The sequence below is a fragment of the Callorhinus ursinus genome, unplaced genomic scaffold (genome assembly GCF_003265705.2).
Source record: "Callorhinus ursinus isolate GAN/ISIS: 27379988/994484 unplaced genomic scaffold, GSC_fseal_2.0 scaffold25, whole genome shotgun sequence".
In the NCBI taxonomy this organism is placed as follows: Eukaryota; Metazoa; Chordata; class Mammalia; order Carnivora; family Otariidae; genus Callorhinus; species Callorhinus ursinus.
Window position 1 is genome coordinate 27,737,861 of NW_027397087.1, and position 19,091 is coordinate 27,756,951.

The 19,091-nt window shown below is 43.1% G+C and overlaps 1 protein-coding gene across 11 annotated transcripts in view; it reads left to right on the forward strand.

The window, feature by feature from the left end:
- Nucleotides 1–19,091, forward strand: part of TLN2 (talin 2) — a 435,837-nt gene that overhangs the window by 106,946 nt on the left and 309,800 nt on the right. For 2 of the 11 annotated variants that reach the window (XM_073877137.1, XM_073877133.1), the window contains exon 3: nucleotides 1,627–1,724. The exons of 8 other annotated variants lie outside the window; for them this stretch is intronic. The gene's annotated coding sequence lies outside the window, so the exon portion shown is untranslated. Of the gene's footprint in view, nucleotides 1–1,611; nucleotides 1,725–19,091 lie in introns of all 11 variants that reach the window. One more of the 11 variants, XM_073877134.1, reaches the window with a different exon arrangement.

A 19,091-nucleotide genomic window follows, 5' to 3' on the forward strand; every position in this document is an offset into this window, starting at 1 on the left:
TAAAGTGTATCATTGTGCAGCTGTTTCAACAGAGCCCTCAAGCCAGCAACAAGGGGATATCTGTCCCCGAGAGAGCAAGCTAGACTGGGCCATTGCAATGCAGCTGGGGGAGACTGAGTGTTCAGCTGACGGGTGACTTAACATTCTCAGTGGGGTATGGACAGGGTAGTGTTATCCTGTACTTCCCCATCTGTGAAGCCCCGAAATAAACAACTTTGGATACCGCTGCCTCCTCTCACACCTCATCCTGCCACCTGATGGAGAGGCTAGAGGGTTCTACTTCCATACTGGTAAAAAGCTGTGTGATCTTAAGTCGTAGACCATTTTATTAGTAGCTGGCATTCTGAGAGAGGGGCACTACACTAAGTATATATACTACATGAACTATCTTAGTTCATCCTCTCAAGAACTCTGAGGTTCAAGGTATACCTTGTTTTTAGGGATGAGCAAACTGGGGCTTAGAGCAGGTTATGGAGTTGGGACCTCCCACCCAGGTCTACAGAGATTCTAATGCTGTTGGTAGAATGTAAATCTGCAACATTGCTAATGTGGGGCATGTAATAATTCTAAACTTGTTTGCCCTTAATAGTTTCTCAAATACAGAGAAGGTAACTGACTGAATGTCAAAGGGGGAAGTTGACAACACCATGGCATAGTGGGAGAATTTAACACGCCTTTCTTAGTAATTGAAATATCAGACGAACAAGATAGTAAAGGCATAGAAACTTAATCTAGTGGACATGTGTAGAACACAGCTCCTTACCTGGAGCATCCTTCTTAAAGTGCACATGGAACGTGTTTGGAAAGTGACCACATGTACCTTAAAATTAATTTTATTTATTTTTCTTTTATTTATTTGACAGCATGAGCAGGGGGGAGCGACAGGCAGAGGGAGAGGGAGAAGCAGGCTTCCCACTGAGCAGGGAGCCTGATGTGGGGCTCGATCCCAGGACACTGGGATCATGACCTGAGCCGAAGGCAGACACTTATCTGACTGAGCCACCCAGGCGCCCCTTAAAATTAATTTTAAAGAGTCCGTACCATATAGACTACTTTAAAAATTAAAACTAGTTAAGTTAGAAATTAAAGACAAAAGGAAATGAGTTGCCCGTGCTCTAGGATTGTGAAATAACCTTCAGTTCCTTTGCCATAGGGAGCATACAGACCTCAGCTGGGAAGAGCTCACAGTCCTGGGGGTGACCTAGAGGCAGAGCAGTAGGGAAGGGAGTCCACCCTACACCCCCAACCCCTGCCACCCATGGTTACTGAGGATTAGGAGCTGTTCCTATTTCCTTTTGAGGGACCCAGGGTGTAGGGTTCTTTGACACAGAGACCACTCTCTGCTTCCCAGTTAGGCATTTTGTAAATATATATCCCTACCTTGACAGTCCCTGAGGAGGGAAAGTCCTTAAAACCATCTGGGACTCCTTGTTTATGGGAATTCTGGGCGATTCCAGCATTCCTATACCCTGATAACATAGCCTTTTCAAGGTGGGGGAATTAAAGTGTCTTGTTGGTACATAAATTAAAATCATTGCCTTTTAAAAAAAACTGAATAGGATCTTTGTAAATGGAAGATTTTACACTCCAAATTTTTTATTAATGCTACAGTTCCCATCCTCACAGGGATGCGTGCCGGAAGAGGTTTTGGCTTCCTCATTGGAGCTCGGTGGTGCTGAGGAAGAGTGCTATACTCTCAGGCCATTGGCAGAACTGTGCTTGAGGTTAGTACCATTTCTTTCCTTTGGTAACGTTAGAATTCAGTTTGATCTTTTCCTCAGGTATCAGAAATTGCTGAAAATTGACTGCAATCAGCTTTGTCTTGCCAGTTTTAACTTCCTGTACATTGTTTGCTTGTATCACACCCTTAGTAACAGTGTGGCACTTGTGCCTTGCGGAACTATGGGACGCGGGATTAGACTTGGGGGCTATTTTATCCAGAAGGACCCCTGGGGTGGTTGAAGGGCTGTACAGACTAAGCCCCAGGGAGGCAGCGTCTCCACGGGTGCTGTTGGTTTTCAGCAGAGCTGAGAGGGGCTGGATGCCACCCTCCTCCATCAGCTCAGCACACCCCTGCCTGTAGTTCAGGCCGCCTTGGACATTATCCCTCCTGTCCTGTCTTGCTGAGGCATTCTGATCCTCTCTGCTGTCAGGACTCCTCGTGGCATGGTGTTGGATCCGTGCCCGTGCTGCCCATGCAAACTGCTAGAAGACCAGCTGAAAGAGGAGCAAACAACAGGCTTTAGTCCTACATTAATGCTGGAAGTGGCCACGAAGGGTGGACAAGAGTGGCAGTGATGGACTTGGTCATGTAGATCATGCATTTATTATTTTGTTGGCTGGGCTCTTGTTCTCTGGGAGCTTATCCTGCATGTGTGCAGATGAAGCCATGAGTAACTGAAAAGTTACGCCAATAGAGTTCACAAGATTAAGTATATGCATGGGTTTTGCAGTATATGTGCATATATAGCAACAGATAGCCTGTATAGAGTCCATCACAGTCTATACGGGCATCTTTAGTATACACACTTGCACACACATACAGGTACATGCACACAAGCACACTGGGTACCAGAGAGACACTGAGCCATGAGCTTCCCTTTGATGCTTGGGAAGTCTTCAAGGGAAAATTCTAGGGACATGTGTTGGCTTTTTGGACCCATGCAGCTGGTGGAACTAGGGAAGCTATCAGGTGTTTCAAGTTATCTTTGAATTCTCCAGGGATCATTTTAGGTGATGAATAGGCAAGTGATTATATGGCAAGGTTTCATCGTCTCTGGGATGTATGCTGAATGTCCCTGTGGCACCCATTATAGGGTCCTGGCTGGTTGAACTGGGGACTTTGTCCTTGTACTCCTGAGGTTGGGGATAAAATTCCCAATGCTTCTGCCTCAAGAAACCATTGGCTTGTACTGTGGGTGCTAAAGCAAACCTTACTGAATGAAAAGCCCACCTGGCTTATCACCTGTTACTGAGTACAGGTATTTGCACACAGCGAGAGGGTCACTGGGGTCTTGCATTAGTAAAAACAACGTATCTGTCACTGACAAAAATGACCTCACATCCATGGGGAAATAGTGGTGAGTCAGTCCCAAAGATGAACACATGGCTTGGGAACTTTGCCAAAAACTTCTTCCATCTTATTCCTACAGTCGGGACAGGAAGATTCTAACAGGTTTTATTTTAACCTGGAGTTTATGGAGATTTATAGCTGAATGCAATAAGGCTTTAACTCTCAGTTTCTGGGCTGGGCTTTTAGCTGGTGGTTCTTAACCACTGCCAGCCTCTTTTTGTCAAAGAGAAAAATGTGTTTTTTATTTTGTTTTTTTTTTGTAAAAGTGTAAGATGATCATTACTGAAGTAATATGGAAGTGGAAGAATAAAGGAGTTAGTCTAAAACCCACAGCAGCTTGTCATTTTAATAGATTCTTTCTAGTCTTTTTCTCTGTGCAATTTGAAAAGTTCATAATTTTTCCAGATTATAAGAATAACCCATGTATAAGATATAACATATTTTAAACGTGACATGCATGTATTTACTTTGGAGTCATACATGCTTTTAGTGCTTTTTCCTTAAAGTTTTTTAATTTTTATTTCTTAAGTTATTTAAGTAATCCGTATACCCAACGTGGGGCTCAAACTCATAACCCCAAGATCAAGAGTCACACATATTCTTCTGACTGAGCCAGCTGGTGTCCTCCTTAGATTTTTTTAAAAAGATTTTATTTATTGAGAGAGACAGGTAGACAGCAGGAGTGGGGTGAGGGGCAGAGGGAGAAGCAGACGCCCCATGGAGCAGGGAGCCCAATGCGGGGCTCCATTCTGGGACTCCAAGATCATGACCCGAGCTGAAGGCAGACACCTAACGGACTAAGTGGCCCAGGTGCCCATCCTTAGTTTTTTTTTATAGTAGATATATGTATACTTGGAATAAAATTAATAAATTTTATAGTTTATATTTTTATATTCTGTTTTTCAAATAATATTGGCAATGCTTATATTCAAATCGCATAAATGTGGTTTGATACATAATTTAGGGGGCTATATCAGAATTTACCTAATCATTTTCTGTATTTGTAGTGGTGGGAAATTATCTTGATGCTGTGGTAGCTTCCAAAGATAGTTATCCTAGAAGTCAAAAACAGGGCCACAGACCAAATTAAGGTGTTTAAACTGTTCAGTTTATGAGTCCATTTAAATAGGAAGAAGAAAGGGGAAGGATTAGGTTAATGCACATAGGTCCAACAGAATAGGTAGACCACATTACTTGTATCGTGGCTTGGACAGTGTTCATAAATTCTGTCGTTTGGCTACCACACCTTTCCCCGCTGATGATGTGATTACAAGGACTAGATCTGAGAATGAGCAACAGATCTCAGGAGACAGAAGATACCTGGAGCCCATACACTTGATCTGTTGCAGAAATGCAGGAGCAAGTGTTCCTGGCCACAGGTGTCTCTTACCAAAGCTCCTCTGGAACATCAAGAGCTTTTCTTCTTCAGTAATAGACAATTTGGGCCAAAATGGGTATCAACAATGGGTGGCTGATGTGAGTGCTAATGAATACTGGGTGGCCACTTGGTTATTCTGTTCTTCCTGTCTATGTTCAGTCCACATGTGTTCTACTTCCTTTATAGCTACCATGTCACAGAAGCTGTGGCCTGTTTACCCTCTGTAAATCACATGTCTCTAAGTTTGATCCATCCATTCTCTTCGTCTTAGCAGAACTGAATATTAAATAGCTTGGCCAACACACTTTGTACTTGTTTCCATTTTTCATGATTATAGGTAATACTTTGATAGACATCTTTGCACATAAAGCTTTTTCAGCATTCTGGGACAAATGACTAGAAGTGGACTTACATGGGCTGAAGGAATATTTTTAGGGCTTTTAACATGTACCGTGAGGTCACTACTGGAGAGGGACGTAGGAGAGAACGGACTACAACTCAACACCTAGTTGGTTTATGCATCCCATCTCCAATCTCTGCCTCTCGTAGTTATTTTATATTTTTAGAGGGAGTGCTAGTAGGGTGGGAGGGTGGGGTTCTGGAATGGCAGAAGCAGAGGGAGAGAGAGAGAATCTTAAGCAGGCTCCACGCCCAGTACAGAGCCAAAGGCTGGGCTTGATCTCACAACCCTGAGATTGACCTGAGTGGAAATCAAGAGTTGGAAGCTTAACCGACTAAACCACCCAGGTGCCCCACTCTTGGTTGTTCTTAAATTTTTTATCTGAATAATCGTACTTGCACGGAGGGTTGATATGTGGGGACAGTAATTATCCTTCCTACCTTGGTCAGGCACCTTCCCTCAGGCAACTTCTCCTATGTTTTATGTGTCCCTCTAGAGATACTCTATGTGTAGACAAGCATGCATGTGTGTATATGTGTACATAAACAACTATATGTATTTTAAAGCATAAGTGATAGCATAGTCTGTTTACTTTTGAGTGTTTTGCTCTATATCTTGTGGCTCTTTGCATATAAGTACTTATAGAATTGCCTGGTTTTTGTTGTTGTTGTTGTTTTATGGCTGCTTAGTCTTTTGTCATTGGATGCATCATAACTTCCCTATTGATAGACACTTTTTGGTCTCTAATATTTTGTGATTCTTAATATCCGTGAACAAATAGGATTTGGCATACATGTGAATTTGTCTATAAAATAAAATCCTAAAAGTAGGATTATAAATTTTACAGCTCTTATAGACACTGCCAAATTTCTGTCTTTGGAGGAAAGATGTAAAAAGAAGGCTTATTTCCCCAATCCTGTATCCATACTGTTAGACATTGTGATCTTTGTCTTTCCAACAGAAGAAAAAGTGTCTTGCTGTAGTTTTAATTTGCATTTCTCCTATATGTGGGGTTAACCGTCTTTTACTTGCTGAAGAACTTCTTTTCTCACTTTTCTTGTTTCTTCATACTTCTGTGCCTTTTTTTGTTAGTTTGTTGGTCTATTTCTTGTCTATTTGTTAGAGCTCTTAATAAGAAAGCCCTTTTTTAGAGTTGCAAGTAATTTTTTCTAGTTTATCATTGGTCTTTGAATTAATGTATACTGTGTATTGCCATGTATATTTTTTAAATTTTTATAGATATTATTTATTTGACAGAGAGAGGGGTAGAGCACGAGCCAGGCGGAGGGCCAGAGGAAGAAGCAGACTATCTGCTGAGCAGGGAGCTCAGTGCAGGGCTCGATCCTAGGACCCTGTGATCATGACCGGAGCCAAAGGCAGATGCTTAACCGACTGAATCACCCAGGCACCCCAACCATGTATATTTTTAAAAAAGAGGATCAGTTGAATTTACCATTTTATATGGCTTCTAGTTTTTGTGTTATACTGGGCCTTCCCCACTACTCTTTTAAACATGAGAGTCTCTCCCCGCTCCACCCCCCATCCCCAGTGCTATTATGGATTTGCTTTTCATTTCTGAATCATTCTCTCCAAGCTCAAAGGGGTTCAGGTGTCTGTGTTTTAGGTGGGTTTTCAGGTGAGTCTCCTGAAGCCAGTCCATTTGGGTTTCGTTGTGTGAGAGTAAGTGTGGGTGTCCCCCAGGTATTGAGTGACCCAGGATTACATAATGGAAAGAAGAATCTAAGTGACTTAGAATAGTATTCACTGGGAATAGTTTGAATTTGCAGCTAAATGAACTTTGATCAGGCTATTGGGATGATAGGTGGTGGTCTGCTGCTCAGTACAGCCCCTTACAATATGATCTGTGATTATCCCTATTGGCAGTTGTGGTCCTATCCTGGGAGGTAGGGTCCAGAGCAGCCCCTGAAATACTGCTACAAAAAAGACCAATTTTTTTTTTAAACACTGCTCTTGCTTCACATGGCAAAATACTGATTTGGCAACAGGACCATGCTTCCCTGTTCTTTGGTTTGTGTGAATTTGATGCCTTGATGGAGTTGAAAAGGCCTGAGTGGATAAGTCATGGTTGTTCACCTGCTGTATGACCTTGGGCAAAACACTTAACTTCCCTGATGGGTTCTTCCTCCGAAAATTGGAAATTTTGATGTTTCACAGTTGGGGAGATAAGATTAACTAATGAGTCTGACAGTTCTTGAGCTGTACCTGGGCCAGGTGGGCAATTGGCCTCAAATATTTATGTCTGCAGGGATCCATTGGGAAGGGATTGTTAATCATGTGACTTCTTGGGCCCAGGAACATGCATTTTTAATATTGATGTGATTCTGAAGCAGCTCTTCTGTGATCTGCACTTTGAGAAACTCCACATTAACTCAAACTTGGAGGTAGGCAAGTCAGGGAAAGCTGGTGGGGTTGTATTCCTTTGGCTCCGTCTGCTCTCCCTTCCCCTTGTCCTGACAGTGATCTATTTGGATCCAGCTTTCATTTAGTTACAGGAGCCCTAATTCAAATTTCTAGACTCTAAGGACCATTGTGTGTGTGTGTGTGTGTGTGTGTGTGTGTGTGTGTGTGTGTGTGGTATGTATGTTTAGAGAGAGAGAGACTAAGATAATTAGCTGATTTTTGTTCTGAGAATATTCTTCTTTCTCACCTCATTAATTATTTTACAAAAAAGTTTGCCTCCTGTAGGCAATGCTTGGAGGATTTGAATCATGACAATATTTATGTCTTTATGAGTGTTTGCTGATAGTAGCACCAGGACTGTAGACTATCCTGGCACTCTGCCCAGGGAGGGAAGTTTGTCTTTATGTCCTGCAGTCTGTGGGCAGTTGTTGAGAAGGACCCCATGCAGCAAACCCTGTGAATTACTATGAGTTAGTGATATGACAAGCACCCCAACCCTGGTGGCTTTGAGGCTTAGGTGATTGACTGCTGTCTGCTCATGGCGTGAACCAAAGATGTTTGCTGCTGGTTTTGATTAATGGGAGCTGGGTCACTTGGCTTTGGGATAGTACATGCAGGGCTTCCCAGATGTCAGTGTGGACATCAATCACCAGGGATTAAAATGCAGATTCTGATTTAGCAGGCCAGGCTGGGGCTCGAGGGGTCTGCATTTCTAACCTGCTCCCAGGTGGGAGGTCCAAGGACCTCACTTTGAGTAGAAGGAATTAGGAGTCAGATTGAGTTAGATTTAAAGCCTGGCTCTGCCTACTTAGCTGTGCCTTTTTTTCTTGTTTTTCTTCTTTGTATGATAGGGACAATGAAACTGAGTGAGATAATCTCTGTAAAACACACAGGTAGATAAATGTTAGTGCTCTTCCAACTGGACAATAGTTTAGGAAGAAGAAACACTAATAATTGAATCATTACCGAAATGAATCAGAGCATTACATTTTAGGGAGATGATTAGAAGAAGAAACGCCAATAATTAGATCATTACCAAAATGTATCAGAGCAATAAATTTTGGTCAAATCAGGAGGTTTACTGTTTGAATAGATTTAAGTACCAAAAGAAAGATCTTGAGTATTAGGTGATACCTGTGGTCAAGATGTTTTTCCTCCTAATATCTGTTTATTCATCCTGTTCTGAGATCTGAGAAAAACTTAGCTACATAAACACCCTGCGTCGGCCAGTATAATCTAGCAATGCTGGTTTGGTCAGAGTAGACATCAGTGAGAGTTAGGAGAATTAGATCTCCTAACTTGGTATGTAGAAACTGACTTGTAACTTATTTTTTGGTACCCTCTTTTCTGGGAATTATGTTTGCAATTTTGATAGAGGAGTCACCTATATTGTTTCTTCTACTCCAGAGGATTTAGGAGACATGGGCTCTAAATCTGTCTCTGCCATGCTGGCTCTGTGGCCTTGGCAAGTCCCACAGCTCTGAGCTTTAGTTTCATCCTTTGCTCCATAGATGCTCCAAGAAGGCAGAGGCTTGTCGGCCCAGATATTGTGCAGGTGCTAGCTACTTATTGCTAGGTATTGTGCAGAGTGGGTGCTCACCAACTGTCTTTGGTGTGAGTTAGGGAATTGGTCAAAGCTGATTTGATGTGCACTTAATCCCCCAGGGATCCTGTTCAGACAGTTCCTGACCCAGTAAGGTTTGGGGTAAGGCCTGAGATGCTGCATTTATAATCAGTTCTAGGTGGTGCTGATGTTGGTTTGTTCATCACCCTTTGTGTAGTGAGTTGTCTCTAGATGAGATAATCTCTTCGGTGGTACATGCAAGTCTTCATAATGTCTTCCTGAAGGTCAGTTTCTAAATGCAACCTGTTCACTGAAACTGACCAGTAGTTTGCGCACTCTGGCTGTCTTGGCTGGAGAACTGTCTGGTTCAGCTTCAACCCCGGCTTTCACGTCTCTGACCATTGACTTAGTTCAGATTTCCTTAGAACATGGTCCTCCCAGCAGCAGCACCTAGGATCTTGTTAGAAATGCAGATTCTGTCTGCCACCCCCCGCCCCCAACCTACTGAATCACAAAACTCCAGAGTGGGGTCAGCAACCTGTGTCTTGGAACCACCTTTCCAGGGGATTTCCATGTTTGAGAACTACTGCTCTGCTTTAAAACCTGTCAGCAGGTTTTGAGTCAGTGTTGTTTTCTACTAGTGGATATCAAGGCACCTCTTTTTGTTTGGCTTATGGGTCGTGCCAATATCTTGAAACCCAACAAAAGTTGATAGAAAAAAAAAGATTTTAGTGAATTTCCCTGGATGAGGGGAAGGTAGGTGAAGATGGGATGGCTCTTGGAAGCCACATTTCTATGGATATGTGTTTACATGACTTTGGCCTGATTTTTCCTACTGTTCTGGGAATTAGGAGACATGGCTGCCCATTGGAATCACCTGCCGGGCTTTAAAAAGGATGCTCTGGTCCCACCAGCGATTCTGATGTCACAGCCTGGGCAGCAGGATTTTTAAAAGCTCCCTGGGTGATTCTAGTATTTAGCAAAGATGGAGAATTACTGGAATAAATGAATGTATCACTTGATTTTTTTTTCTCTGTATGTTTTAAATTTATTTTTAATTTCCACGCAATAACTCTGTTGTGTGTGTATGTATGGGTTTTGACAAATGCATAAAGTCATGAAATCACCACCATGCTTGATTCCTAGCATTTGGTTTTCATAAACGTACTTGTGGAGCTTTCCTCCTTAAAATGACAAACTGAAACACATGGCCTTCACTTGGTTTCTACTACTGTTGTTGTTTTGTCGTCGTCCTTGTTGATTGCTGTTTCTGTTGGAAATCCCACGTCTTAAAATTAGTGTAAGTTTCAAAACTGTTTCCTGACTCTCATTTGCTTTGCAGTTTGAAGACCCTCTAAATTAGAGGTTTGCAGTGTTGGGAAGCATTTATCACTACAAGTGCCCAGGCCACAATCCAGACCAGTTTAACTAGAATATGTAGGGTGGGGCCCGGGCATGGGCCTTTGCAAAGCTGCCCAGGTGTTACTAATGAACAGCCAGGCCTGAAACCACTTCTCTGTGATCCTCCCTTAAAATACCTGTGTGTCAAAGATCATGGATTCTTGTCAAGGTCCGTATCCCATTTGGCAGCCATGGGTGCTTTTGATACTTGATTTTGTTCTGTGGCACCCATTTGGGTGCATTTTTGAAAAGGATTCAAGGGAAATGACTTACTGATTATTGAGGATGACTAAATATTCATAAATTTTGTATTTTTGCCTCCTTGCGGTGAAAGACTGCTGACCTGTACAACACATCTGTTGTCTTCCCTCAGTGGGCCATCTGAGCAGTGTTAGAGTTGTGTGGATGTCTGTGAACCTGTGGTAGGGAGGCCGCTCAGTGCTGCCCCAGGCTCAGCTGTGCTTTCATTGTGGGAGAGACGGAAGTGACAGATGGATGCTCTCTTGCTAGGGCTTCATCAGGTTTGTGGAATCCTTTCCTGACCAGCCTGTTTCCAATAATAGATACTGTGATGTTGCTTTTAAATACCACTTTTCTCAATAAGCAGTATTCATGGAACCCCTTCATCTCTAGGATTGGCAGCTCCTTGATTTTCAGGGGTTGGGGGCTAATCTTTGTACAGTGCTTATTTAATCCACAAGCTGAACCAGTTTACCCAGAGGGCCACAGCTCCTGGAAGGTGGAGTAATGCCATGCTTTATATAAATGTCTGAAAGATTATCATCTCACTGGAGGCTTAGAACTAACCCCATTTCCTGGTTAAGGCAACTGAGCCTTAAGGGAAGAAGTGGTTTACTTGTTCAGTCCCTCAGCTGGGCCTTACGCCTAGCCCACAGTCCCAGATGGTTTACCCAGTGGTGAGGCTCATCCAAGGGGCTAGATGATGGATGAGAAGGGTACAAAGAGTGGTTTGAAAGAACTTAAAGCCTGATGGATGGCCCAGCTCCTGTACTCTGGGGATGTTTTCTGGTCTGAAGAGCCCAGTTCAGACATTCAATCAGGGCGCCCTTTCCTTAGTATAGTGTTCGGGAGCCTCCTAAATGTCAACACTTTCTCTCTCTACAGCAACTCGGCTTCTCCCAGGCCTTGAACGCCAGCCTTGTCTTGGTTGTTACCCTTTGAAGACCACTTCCGTTCTTTTACCAAGAGTTTAAGGATAACAGTAAATAAGGGCCGTGTAGTATTGAGCACCTAGGAGCATTTCTGCTCTACTAATCCGAATTCTTTGCAGTTTCCCCACTGCGCAGCAAAGTATTGTTACCAGTGTTCTGCATTAGATGTAACAATTCATCCAAGACCTCCGAAGTGTGAAATTGGAGCTCACCTGTGTCAGACTAATAAACTGATGGCAAATTTTGCAACAGAAAAGTCTTTTTCAGGAAAATATACTTAAAGAAGCAGATTCTGTATTGTGTGGCTTGAGGGACCTTTAGTAGGTCCTTCCCTTGGTTTTAGATTTGGGGTCTTAGTTTGATTTCTATATCCACACAGTTCCATGTACACGCTCTAAGAGGCAAAAAGAGCTAAATTCTACCTGTAAATTAAAAGACTAAATCCTACCCTCTGACCCCTTTCTATGTGAAGTAAACTATCCCTACTTGACAGACTTAGGCCATTTGTGAATCAATAAACCTAGGACTGTCAGTCTGAGAAACTGTTAGAACTTCTGAGAACAAATGGAATGCTTAAAAAAAATCTGGGGGAAGATCTGTCTGATGTGATTTACTCTGGAGAGAGGGCGAGTGCTTTGTAACCTGCTGATTACCATAATAAAACATCTTTATTTTTCAGGGGAACAGAAAATGACAATAGACCTTAAAATACAGTATCCTGTTGCTTGTTTCTGGTGGGGAATTAAGGATGGTTCAGTCATGATTTGCAAAGAGAATATCAGTGGAATCTAAATTTTAAGGTTAGCCTCAAAGTAGAAACCAAAGCTTACTTGCAGGGAAAGATTTGATTTCCTCTCCCTGGTGCTCTGCCACCCCTCCACCACAACCCGAGTCACACTGTAAGTAGGCCACTTCCAAGGCAGCGCCGGTAGACAGACTTTCTCAGAAGCATTTTCATGTTTATACAAATGTGTAGGATTTTGGATGTGGAGAGTGTGGTCCTGGTCTGTATGTGCCAAGAATGGGCGGGATTTGTACCTGGACCAGTGCACTGTGCTTTGAATGGTCTTCGTGGTGGTGACAGTGGCATTTCCAACACATGCACCACTGAGTAGACCCAGGTCTGGGAAAGGACTGTGCGTGCATGTGAGTGGGGTGATAGTGCAGCCCCCTTAGTGGGGAAGGATAGCCAGAGGGGCTAGAAGTCTGCAGTCAGTTTCAGACAAAGGCCTGACAGAGGATGTGATTAAAGTGAGCATTTCACCGTGGAGTGCAGAAGCAGGGTGAGCACAAGCCTTTCTATCAAAAACCTGAACCCTAGGATTAGTGGCCGCCTGTGCAACTGGAAGGGAGTCCCACTGGATGGTGGGTGATTAACCCACGGGATCATTCCCTCAGTGGGTCAGTCGGACATCTAAGCACCTAGTGGCCATGAAGCTGTCTGGAGAGACTTTTAAAAGTTGAAGGTATGCTCCCTGCTATCCATCTGGCCATCATCTTATCCTTTCCCTGGCTTGTTTTATTCAATAAACCTTATCTGAAGACCTATGTGTCAGGCTCATTGTTAGGCACGGGACACTAAAAAATGAGCAAAAGTAAATACTTGGATGTAACTACGAGACCTCCAACTGCTTACTGTGCAGATATGTATAAATGGTCATACTCAAGCTCAGTCCAAATGAACTCATTCTGTCCTGGGTTGCCATTAAACGTAAACAACAGCAAAAAAATTTAAAAAATGAGTAGATGTTTCTCCATAACAGTGGGAGTGGGGTACCTAAGAACCATCACTATACAATGATGTGGTGGGTGTGCAGAGAGAGATACGTAGAAGGAACTACAAAGTCATGGTACCCAACCCTGTCTTAGCGTGGGATAGGTTCTCACAAAGGGCTTTCAGAGTGAGCTAAGGAAAGGAATGTTAGCGAGAGCCAGGCTACTTGGGGAAGACCTCTCAGTCTAAGGATCATAGGTGGGAAAACATTTGCTGGGAGCTCACTGTGGTACCCCAGGATGTTCCATGTCCATGGGGTGTTAGGATGGTGACAAACTGGAGAGCTCAGTGAAGCCCAGAGTGTGGCAGGCCTTTCTGCTTGGGGGCAGTAGTTGGAATTTGATCTTGAAGGGGTTTAGACAGTGGATTCACAGGGGCACAGTGCATGATCTAGTTGGAAAGACAAAATTAACATACTCCTAGGGAACATCGCCAAAGAGTTCAATACCAAGATGACGCTGGTGTGTCCCTGATGGGCTGTATGGGGGAGGGGAGGGATTCGGAGGTCATTCCCTGATCTCTGCGATGTGGAAACTCAGTTCTGTCCCGTGGATGTTTGCTGTGGTCACTGTTAATGACAGAACAGAGACAGATGATGCTGTTCTTAATCAGGTGAGGGGAGATTGGCAGTTTTCAGGAACCAGGCCTTAAGCTCATGAAGTCAAAATTATGAGGTTGACTCGCATTTTTGCCCAAGCTTGTTGACATAATTTGCTGATGCTTTTTTGGTGCTGTGGGCCAGGGACACCGGTGGGAAGTAGGTAGAGGGAGTTACAGATACACTAAGAATCTACCCGCACGGAGGACTTTTGTAGCTGTGTTCTAAAGACGTTTCATTGAACTGTTCTCCATACTTCTGTGGATGTTTAAAATTTTCATAATTGAAAAAATGGGAAAAACAATAGCTTCACTGGTTTTTGTGAGGTTTCAGTATGAGCTAATGTGAGTGAAGATCTCGCATAGTGCTGTGCTTGCTAAGTGTTGATGATTGCTATTACCGGCCACTGTCTTGGCCGAATTCCACTTTTCCTTCCCCGTTCTGTTATTTCTTGCTCTTGACTTTCTTGGCTCTTCCTCTTGTTTCCGGCCTGGGATTTGCCCCATGGATTTTAGATAGTCGGGCTTTTCTGGTTTTGTCCCTGGATGGTTCTCGCAAGGGCATGCCTGTATCTCTTCTTTTTCTCTGCCTCATCTTGCCCAGGGAAACATCTCTACAGACCACCCAGTCCTAAGGTCCCACCTCGGGGACTGCTTGACTGGTACTTCACTTACCCAGATATCTCCTTGTGTATGATGCGCTTGAGGGATGGGAAGGTGGAGAGGGGCCCTGATGGGAAGAGAATGAGCAGACACAGCACAACTGATAATATCCCCCTTTATACAGTGGGTGTCCTCTTGAAATGTTGGGTTAAAAATGAGACTTTTGTAGTGTCATATTTTTGTTTATACATGTGTATAAAGTCTGACTCTGTGCCTGTAGACATGATTGTATAGATAATGTAACTTCAGAGATGCTTATTTCCATTTTGTATTGAGCCTTTATCAGTGACTTTCAACCTTTTTAAGGCTTTACTTCTGGCTGCTCAAGATGCTTCACTAAGTTGCAGATTATTTGTAAATGATTTGTTTAATATACTAGGTGAAAAGATTATTTAGAGGAATTTGGTGATGAATCCGTAAGAAGCACAGAATACGTAAGCCTTGTTAAGTGCCAGACATTGTAGTAGGTTCTTTTCACATACTGATCTGTAAGATGTCCTTCTGGGTTTTCTTAAATTGTTTTTTAAATTTTGTTTGGAGACAGAGCGAGAGTGAGCTGGGGACAGGCAGAGGAAGAGGGAGAATCTTAAGCAGGCTCCATGTTTTGCGTGGAGCTTGTCATGACCCAGAGATCATGACTCTGAGCCAAAATCAAGAGTTGGATGTTTCACCGACCGAGCCACCCAGGTGCCCTGTAAGATGTCCTTTTGAAGTAAATGTTATCTCCATTTTTACTTTTCCAGTGTCACATATCAAATATATTCTAGGATTCTTTTGGTTGCCAGCAAAAGAAAACCTACTCCAAACTAGTTTAAACAATAAAGGGAATTTAGTTGTTCTTGTGACTGAGAAATCCAGTCATGGGATGGGTTTCAGGTATGATTTGATCCAGAGATGCATGTTAGTATTAGGGATCTAGTTCCATGTCTCTAGGATTTTCTTGGCTCTACTTTCCTCTGTATTTTGACCCTCACCTGAAAGCAAGCTGTCTACAACTCATGGAAGCAAAAATACCCTCAGGAGTTCTAGATCTTAAGAAAGAATGCTACAGGAGCCCTGGAAGAGCCCACCAACTTTGAAACAGCAGAAGTCCTGAAATTCACTGAAGTTGAATGTTGAGGTTGTGTGTCTGCCCTCTACCAAACATTGTGTCCAGGGGAATAGATGCCACTGCCGGGCCTGACCCTAGGATGGGCACCTGGGAGCTGAGGAGTAAAGTTCACTTCTTCAGAAGCACAAACACAGAGACTGTGAAGGGGAAATGAGTACTGTAGAGGCCATTCATATGTGTCCATGGCAGGGACACAGGTCTGGGGTTTGCAGGTAGTGCTCTCTGTCCAAGAGCCTTGTAATCCATCTGATACCTCATTTAAAGTTGCTTTCCCCAAAGCAGTATTTGATAACCTTCACTATCAGTGTTCCCGGAGAATCCTTGGGTCTTGGTCTTTTGCACGTTACTGTCTAGGAGCATGACTTGGTCCACTCATCATCTAATTGTTCAAGAACTCAGTATGCTTAACTCTGCAATAATGGGGTGGTTCAGTTGGTTAAGTGTCTGCCTTGAGCTCGGGTCATAATCCCAGGGTCCTGGGATTGAGCCCCGCATTGGCCCCCTGCTCAATGGGGAGCCTGCTTCTTTCTCCACCCCCCACTCATGCTCTCTCTCTTGCTCACTCTCTCAAATAAATAAATGAAATCTTAAAAAAAAAAACCAAACTCTGCAATAAGGTGGCTGGACTATATTCATCCTGTACTTACTGAATGCCTGTTATGCCTGACTCTATGTTAGGGCCTATGGTTATCGTTCTATACAATGTAGACATGGTCTCTGCCCTTGTGAGGTTTACTGACTAGTGGGAGGGCCAGGCATTAATTAAACACTGTAAGATGGAGCCTTTGATACGTGCCTGGCCCTTAGCACATAGTTATTGAACCAATGAAATAATTCCACAAATACATGATTTTATGCTATGTTCAGTGTTCCTGCGGGAAGCTGTGAGAGCATCTACAGGGAGGACTGTAATGAATGAGAAGAGAACCCAGAATGGGGTTTTGGGAATGTCTCTGTGCAGAGGCGGGGGCTGGTGTGAAGGGCAGTCTGGGCTTTGAGTTCCCATCTAACGCTAAGGGACTCTGAGTCCTTCCAGCACTAACATTCCCAGAGTTAATGAGGGGCCCTTTATGCTCCTCCGCTCTCTCTCAAAAAAAAAAGGCCGTGAGGGGAAGTTACCTGTAGTGCTCTGTGTAGTTCTTAGAATTGTTTACTCCTGACTTGAGCCTGTGCTTCTTTTTTTTTTAATTTTTTATTGTTATGTTAATCACCATATATTACATCATTAGTTTTTGATGTAGTGTTCCATGATTCATTGTTTGTACATAACACCCAGTGCTCCATGCAGAACGTGCCCTCTTTAATACCCATCACCAGGCTGACCCATCCCCATCCCCTCCTCCCCTCTAGAACCCTCCATTTGTTTTTCAGAGTCCATCGTCTCTCATGGTTCATCTCCCCCTCTGACTTAATCACCTTCATTCTTCCCCTCCTGCTATCTTCTTCTTTTTCTTTTTTCTTAACATACGTTGCATTATTTGTTTCAGAAGTACAGATCTGTGATTCGACAGTCTTGCACAATTCACAGCGCTCACCATAGCACATACCCTCCCCAATGTCTATCACCCAGCCACCCCATCCCTCCCACCCCCACCACTCCAGCAACCCTCAGTTTGTTTCCTGAGATTAAGAATTCCTCATATCAGTGAGGTCTTTTGATACATGTCTTTCACTGATTGACTTATTTCACTCAGTATAACACCCTCCAGTTCCATCCACGTCGTTGCAAATGGCAAGATCTCATTCCTTTTGATGGCTGCATAATATTCCATTGTGTATATATACCACTTCTTCTTTATCCATTCATCTGTCGATGACATCTTGGCTCTTTCCACAGTTTGGCTATTGTGGACATCGCTACTATAAACATTGGGGTGCACGTACCCCTTTGGATCCCTACATTTGTATCTTTGGGGTAAATACCCAGTAGTGCAATTGCTGGATCGTAGGGTACCTCTATTTTCAACTGTTTAAGGAAACTCCATACTGTTTTCCAGAGGGGCTGCACCAGCTTGCATTCCCACCAACAGTGTAGGAGGGTTCCCCTTTTTCCGCATCCCCACCAACATCTGTCGTTTCCTGACTTGTTAATTTTAGCAATTCTGACTGGTGTGAGGTGGTATCTCATGGAGGTTTTGATTTGGATTTCCCTGATGCCGAGCGATGTTGAGCACTTTTTCATGTGTCTGTTGGCCATTTGGATGTCTTCTTTGCAGAAATGTCTGTTCATGTCTTCTGTCCATTTCTTGATTGGATTATTTGTTCTTTGGGTGTTGAGTTTGATAAGTTCTTTATAGATTTTGGATACTAGCCCTTTATCTGATATGTCATTTGCAAATATTTTCTCCCATTCTGTCGGTTGTCTTTTGGTTTTGTGGACTGTTTCTTTTGCTGAGAAAAGCTTTTTATCTTGATGAAATCCCAAGAGTTCATTTTTGCCCTTGCTTCCCTTGCCTTTGGCAATGTTTCTAGGAAGAAGTTGCTGCGGCTGAGGTCAAAGAGGTTGCTACCTGTGTTCTCCTCTAGGATTTTGATGGACTCCTGTCTCAGGTTTAGGTCTTTCAACCATTTGGAGTCTATTTTTGTGTGTGGTGTAAGGAAATGGTCCAGTTTCATTCTTCTGCATGTGGTTGTCCAATTTTCCCAACACCATTTGTTGAAGAGACTGTCTTTTTGCCATTGGACATTCTTTCCTGCTCTGTCAAAGATAAATTGACCATAGAGTTGAGGGTCCATTTCTGGGCTCTTGATTCTGTTCCATTGATCTGTGTGTCTGTTTTTGTGCCAGTACCATACTGTCTTGATGATGACAGCTTTGTAATAGAGCTGGAGGTCTGGAATTGTGATGCCGCCAGCTTTGCTTTTCTTTTTCAATATTCCTCTGGCTATTCGGGGTCTCTTCTGGTTCCATACAAATTTGAGGATTGTTTGTTCCATTTCCTTGAAAAAAGTGGATGGTATTTTGATGGGGATTGCATTGAATATGTAGATTGCTCTAGGTAGCATTGACATCTTCACAATGTTGGTTTTCCCAATCCATGAGCATGGAACATTTTTCCATTTCTTTGTGTCTTCCTCAATTTCTTTCATGAGTATTTTATAGTTTTCTGAGTACAGATCCTTTGGCTCTTTGGTTAGATTTATTCCTAGGTATCCTATGGGTTTGGGTGCAATTGTAAATGGGATCGACTCCTTGATTTGTGTCTCTTCTGTCTTGTTGTTGGTGTATAGGAATGCCACTGATTTCTGTGCATTGATTTTATATCCTGCTACTTTACTGAATTCCTGTATGAGTTCTAGCAGTTTTGGGGTGGAGTCTTTTGGGTTTTCCACATACAGTATCATATCATCTGCAAAGAGTGAGAGAGTTTGACTTCCTCTTTGCCGATTTGGATGCCTTTGATTTCTTTTTGTTGTCTGATTGCTGTGGCTAGGACTTCTAATACTATGTAGAATAGCAGTGGTGAGAGTGGACATCCCTGCCGCGTTCCTGACCTTAGGGGAAAAGCTTTCAGCTTTTCCCCATTGAGAATGATA